This window comes from Myotis davidii, unplaced genomic scaffold (assembly GCF_000327345.1).
Source record: "Myotis davidii unplaced genomic scaffold, ASM32734v1 scaffold149, whole genome shotgun sequence".
NCBI classification, from domain to species: Eukaryota; Metazoa; Chordata; class Mammalia; order Chiroptera; family Vespertilionidae; genus Myotis; species Myotis davidii.
The window spans coordinates 2,571,342-2,577,094 of record NW_006352194.1 but is presented as its reverse complement, the minus strand read 5'-3'; positions in this window follow the sequence as shown (position 1 = coordinate 2,577,094).

Here is a 5,753-nt window from a genome sequence, read left to right as displayed (position 1 = left end):
GAAATGCCCGCTGCACAATGGGCCCAGCTAACCTGGCCCTCATAGAAGACTTCCCTAGAGACAGGTGAGCTCCTACCCGGTTAAGATGGGAAAAACGTGCATGTTGCTCCTTCTATCTTTCCACAGATGTGTGCTTATTATTATTTAGTGGACACCTATCCGGCACTGAGTGAGCACTGTTCTAGGTCGTTTAGATGAACTAATTCCACCTTTACAGCAGCCTTAATGAGGCAGGTAGTAGTAATATCCTTGTTGTATATTTGGGGAAACAAACCACAGAAAAAGTCAAATAACTTGTCCAAGTAAACGGCAAGGTCAAGATGTGCACCCGGGCACCCTCCCAGCAGAGTCCATGCCCCTAACCATTACACTACCCTGTCAGATTGGAGAAGCCTGGTGCGGCACAAAGAAAACCCCCAGTGCGCAACCCCCTGCAAGCGACTGATCTCTTTGAAGGCGTGGGCTGTCTCATCTTCACTGCTGTATTCTCAGAGCCTGGCACTGGGCCTGGTACACAGCAGGGGGCCCAGTAGTGTTGAATAAGGATCACTTTGGCCTCCAAAGCCACTTTGGAGGGCACTCACTGAAGCTGTTGTTATTCTTCCAGCCAACAGAGGGCAGCATGTAGAACAAGGTGAGACCTTCCTCTCACTGCCAGGAAGAAGGAGCCAGGAGGAAAAGGAAGGGACACTTTGTGGCAGGTAGAACACCATTCTTGATCAAAAACAAATGGAGACCAACACCGGGTCTCCCCACGTGAGGGGATCCGATGGCTGGTGTTCTTACTGTGATGGCTGAGGAGACTGAGGTCCAGAGATGGAGAGGTTCCGACCCAAAGTCACAAAGCGAGTGAGCGGCAGAACCACGCTCAGGATCCAGGGCTCCCGGGCTCTGTCCCCCGACGGAATGGTAGAGAGAGCTGTCAGGCTGGCGTCCAGACCAAGCCGCCCTCGTCTGCCAGGACCAGGTGGGCTCCAGTATAGCAGCCATCAAGCTGCCAACCAGGGGCAGCCCTTCATGCACATTGCCAGGTTGCCCCCTGGTGGCTGTAACTAGCAGGTACCCAGAGCACGGTCGGTCACTGCTTTGTCCATCCGGTAGCCAATAGAAGGCCTCTCCACCTTACTGGCCCAGGCCTGGCCTCAGGCTGTTGGGAAGACAGGGAGGGGACCAAGAGGGTCAGGTTCCAGTCCCTCCAGGGACTTACAGTTCAAAGGATGAGGCGGGGTGGCCCCTGGAACAGCACAGAGAGCAAGGATGCCTGCGCGCCAAGGATGCCAGCCAGGGGCCACGCTGTGCGCCCACACCGTGCTCAGGACTGCGGGTGCCCGTCATCCTAGGGGGAAGGTACTCATGTTCTCCCCACTGACTGTTAGGAAGCCAAGGCCCAAGGACAGGACGTAACTGTGCTCACAGCCACACCGTTAGGAAACAGAGCACCTGGGAATCGAACCCCAAACCGGCAGACCCCCCGTCTAGCGCTTGTTCCACTGCCCCATGCGGTAGCCACTGCAGTGCCAAGCGAGTGTGGTCACTCAGACTCGAGTGGTCTTAGCAGGCTCCTGTGAGGGGGCGGGGCCCCACCATCTCAAAGGCCAGACCAGCGCCTTATGTGGTTACATCACCCGTTGATGACAGTCACCACAGCAGCAAACACCATCAGCTAAGTCTCCAGTGCTGGGTGTGGTGGTTTCAAAGCTTTTCATGGTCCATTTACTCAATCATTCGCTTCACGGGCATTCAGCAAGCATCTCCTGTGCTCCTGCGTTTTAGGTGTGGGCGTCACAGCCGTGCACAAAACAGAAAGACGTTCCTGCCTTCAGGAAACTTGTATTCTGGGCAAGGGAGACGGATAAGGAGTTAAATAAATCATTCCCATATATCGTGTGCCAGGTGGTGATGACTTCTGGAGGAAAATACAGTAGGGAAGAAGGAGGGAGAACGTTTGGGGAGGGAGAGGAATTTTAATCTGTGTGGTCAGAGAAGGTTCTCCTGAGATGGCATTGGAACAGGAAGCTGAAAGAGAGGGAGAAGTGAGCTCTGCGGGTGCCTGAGGGAAGAGTGTTCCGGACAGGTGGAACAGAGAGTGCAAAGGCTCTGAGGCAACGGTCTCCTTGGTCCATCTCGATAGGTCTTGAGTTATAAACCACTGCTCCCATTTCATAGGTTCCCTTGAGTTAGGGAGCACTTCCCAAGTCTGGTAGGAAAGAGGCAGGGCAGGTAGAGAAACTGAGGCCCAGCAAGGTCATGCCCAAGGTCACAGGGACTCAGACCCTGGTCTTCTGCCTCCCATACGAGAGCTCATTAAAAGTTCTCTATTTTAAAGGGATGCACCCCGCCCGGCACCCCCCCCCCAGATCAGTGTCCCCAAAGAACCAGGGCAGGAAGCGGGCTCCAGAAGGGCTAGTCCACCAAGGAGCGGTGCTGAGTCCCAGCCTGGTGGATGCAGGGCCCGAGTTGGTGGCCGTGGTCAGCCTTGGTGGGACTGCAGGCGTCAGGAAGGCCCTGCTGTGTCACCAGTGTCCCCCAGGGGAGCTCTCCTACTTAGAGGGGGCTGCCCCCCAACCCACTGGCAAGGAGAGGGGCAAAGGGACACCAGTGACTAATCTTAACCTGACCAGCCTCTGCCCGAAACCAGAGGCCAGGCTATGGTTGGGGTCAGAGGTCAGCCTGGGTCTGAGGTTTGTGGTTGGATCGGGGTCAGACAGATAGCTGGGGTCGGTCTGTGGCTGGGATCAAAACTCAGTCTGTGGCCAGGTCAGGAGCCAGGATATGGTTTGACTGAGGGGTCAGTCCGCGACAAGAACAGAAGTCAGTCTGTGTTCAGATCAGGACTCTGCTCATCAGCAAGGTCAAAGGGCAGATGGTTCAAGGTCAGCGCTCAGCCACGGCCAGAGTTGCAGGAGTGCCTGAGGTCACAGCCCAAAACGGACGACCTGCAACTCACGTCCTAGGTTTAGAGTCTGCTCCTGGATCAGCCCAGGCTACGGTACCAGCACATCACATACATCATCTCATTTAGCCTTGACATCGTGAGAGGTAGGTCTTCCCGCTTCATTCCACACAAACCAGGACTCGGAAGGTTTAAGACCCTGGCCAAGGATCACTCAGCAAGGAAAGGGCAGATCTGGAATTCCTCCCCAGGACGGTCTGTCTCCGAACCAGCATCTCAGGATGCTCTGCACCCCTCAGGGATCTCCTTAATCATGGGGGAGAAGCAAGGACTGAGTGTGGGGAGAGGTAAGTGCTGGTGACAGCGTTGTCACACAGGCAGTGGTCCCTAAGCAGGCCAGAGGCACTCCGCTGGGGCCCTGATGCTTGAGCTGGGAGTTGAGGGTGCAGAGGAGTTATCCAGGGGGCGACGAAGGAAAATGCACGCCTGGAGGAAGAAAGAGCATGTGCGTCAGCCCTGACGGTCCAGCAGACTGCAGGCTGCTGGGACCACCCCTCCCCCGACAGGCCTATGGAGTCTGGCCCCTGGGCCACTGGAGAGGCCGCTCCTGACCACACGTTCAGAATGTGTGTCTGATCACTCATCGAGCAGCCAGGCCCCCTTAGCCAGCTCCCCTCTCCTTGCTGGGCCTGTTTCCTCTTGAGGGTAGGGGCGTTAGTCTGTTCATGCGCTATGATGCCCTCTGCAGACAGGGCCTGCCATGGAGCTCGGTCTCCATGAGCGTGACTGTTCGTGTGATTCTCGCTTTGACCCAGCCCCATGCCACTTGGTCCCAAAGCGCAGCTGTGTAACCAGCACATGATGCCCAGCAACGTGGGGCCTAGCTCAGGCCCCCATGGGCAGAGACAGGCCTCCTGGTGGGCACTGATTCACACCCGCCGTTAGCGGCTTCCGACTCTCCCTCAAGGAACCGCCTCTGCTCACCAAGAACAGGCTTTTAAAAAAAACTTCACCCAAAGGCATGTTTACTGATTTTAGAGAGAGAGGACGGGGGGAGGAGGGAGGGAGAGAGAGAGAGAGAGAGAAACATTGATGTGAGAGAGAAGCATTGCTAGGAGAGAGAAACTTTGTTCGGTCTCCTCCCATAGGTTCCCCAACTGGTGATCGAACCTGCAGCCCTTTGATGTACCAACTAAGCCACACAGGCAGGGCAAGGGCACGCCTTTAACGGGTCCTTGTTGCCCATTAAAGTAGCTCAAAAGCTCCAGCTCTGGACCCCGACAGCCTGCCCCACCCTTGCCTCTCGGTGTGATTTTGGGCGGGGTCCTCAAGCCGTGCCTCAGTTTCCTCACCTGTGAAGATGGAGAATGGTATTGCTTACTCCAAGAATTGTGAGGGTTAACTAAGTGCAGAGTGTGGGCCTACTGCGTGCTGGCCCATTGCTTCCTCTCGTTCTTGCAAAGGCCCAGCCCCTGCCCACGGACTGAAGGGCTGAGCAGAGATAAACTCCTTTCCTGGAGGGCTGGTCCCGCCCCTCCCACTATCTCAGAGCCTTGCCCACACAGGGGTCCCACCACATGGCCCTCAATCAATACAGCTCACTGTGGCTTTGGGGTCTCAACCACACTAGCCATGAGAGTTGGGCTGGTCCAGACCACAGGTCCAGCTGGGGCTGAGAGCCGGTGGAGGTGACAGCGGTGGGGAGAGCATGAGCGGGTTCCCAGGCGCCCCAGGCCACCGCTGTGGGTGCAGGGCCGGCCTTGGTCCAATGCCGCCCGTCCCAGGAGGTGAGGGTGGGGGAAGGGCAAGGCTGTGGGGAGGCAGAGGGCAGTGGTTCTGCCACCCATCTTGGCCGTGCCGCCGCCTTGCTGGGCAGCCTTTGCCCAACCACTTCTCTCTGAGCCTCATTTCCTTCTGTAAAGTGGGGATGGGGCAGCCCCCGCCACCTCTGCCTCAGAACCATTATAAGGGAAAAGTGTCGGGGCTCTGTCTGGTCTGGTCCTGAGGGCTGGGCCCTGTGCTACCTGCTTTACAAATGGTGTCTCATGACAGCCCATTTTACAGATGAGGACACTGAGGCTTATATGTTCCTGAGAGCTTTCTCCTTGGGGAGGTCAGTTTAATTGTGAAACGAAGCTCATTTCACAAATGGGGGCACAGAAGCTCGGGAAAATGACCAGCCCGGCCTAGAGGCTCCCGGAAGGAGTCCAGGTCCCAGGTTTCGAAGGAAGTTGTTTTCTTCCCAGACCTAAACCTCAGCAAAGACATCGCCCTCCCCGCCCAGGCCCTTTTGTTCACTGGAAGTCAATGTGGGGCTATTTTGTTTTCACTTTGTGTTTTTTAAGACTGTCCCCAAAGGGGCAACTGGGACCTTCTCTGAGAGTGTTGGCTCCTGCCCCCCTGGCCAGGCCAGGTGCCCCTGAGAGCAGCGGCCTCTCCGCATGGCCGGGACCCCAGCAGGTTCTTTGGGGAAGGGGCTGTTGAGCCACCTCCCCACCCACCTGCGGGGCTGCAGGAGCTTGGAACATCACCGCCTCAGCCCAGAGCAAGGCTGGATCTCTCCCCCTCATCCAACGGCTTTTTGCAGACCCGGCCGGGGTGAGGCTGGTGGTGCCTGGACCCAAGCCCACAGCAGCGGGGGCTTCCTGGGAAGGCAGCATTTCCTGGGCACTGGCTCTAGAGGGGACACTTTCAAAGACCCCTCCAGTCCCCTCTGCACAAATCCTTGTCAGCCCAGCCCAGCCCCCTGCATTTCGGAGCCCCTGAGCCCCTAACACTAATATGAATAAGGGACAGGGGAGGCTTGGAGAGTGGCTGCTCTTTATTCAACCCTTAATAAGCGTCAGGGCCACACTAAGCA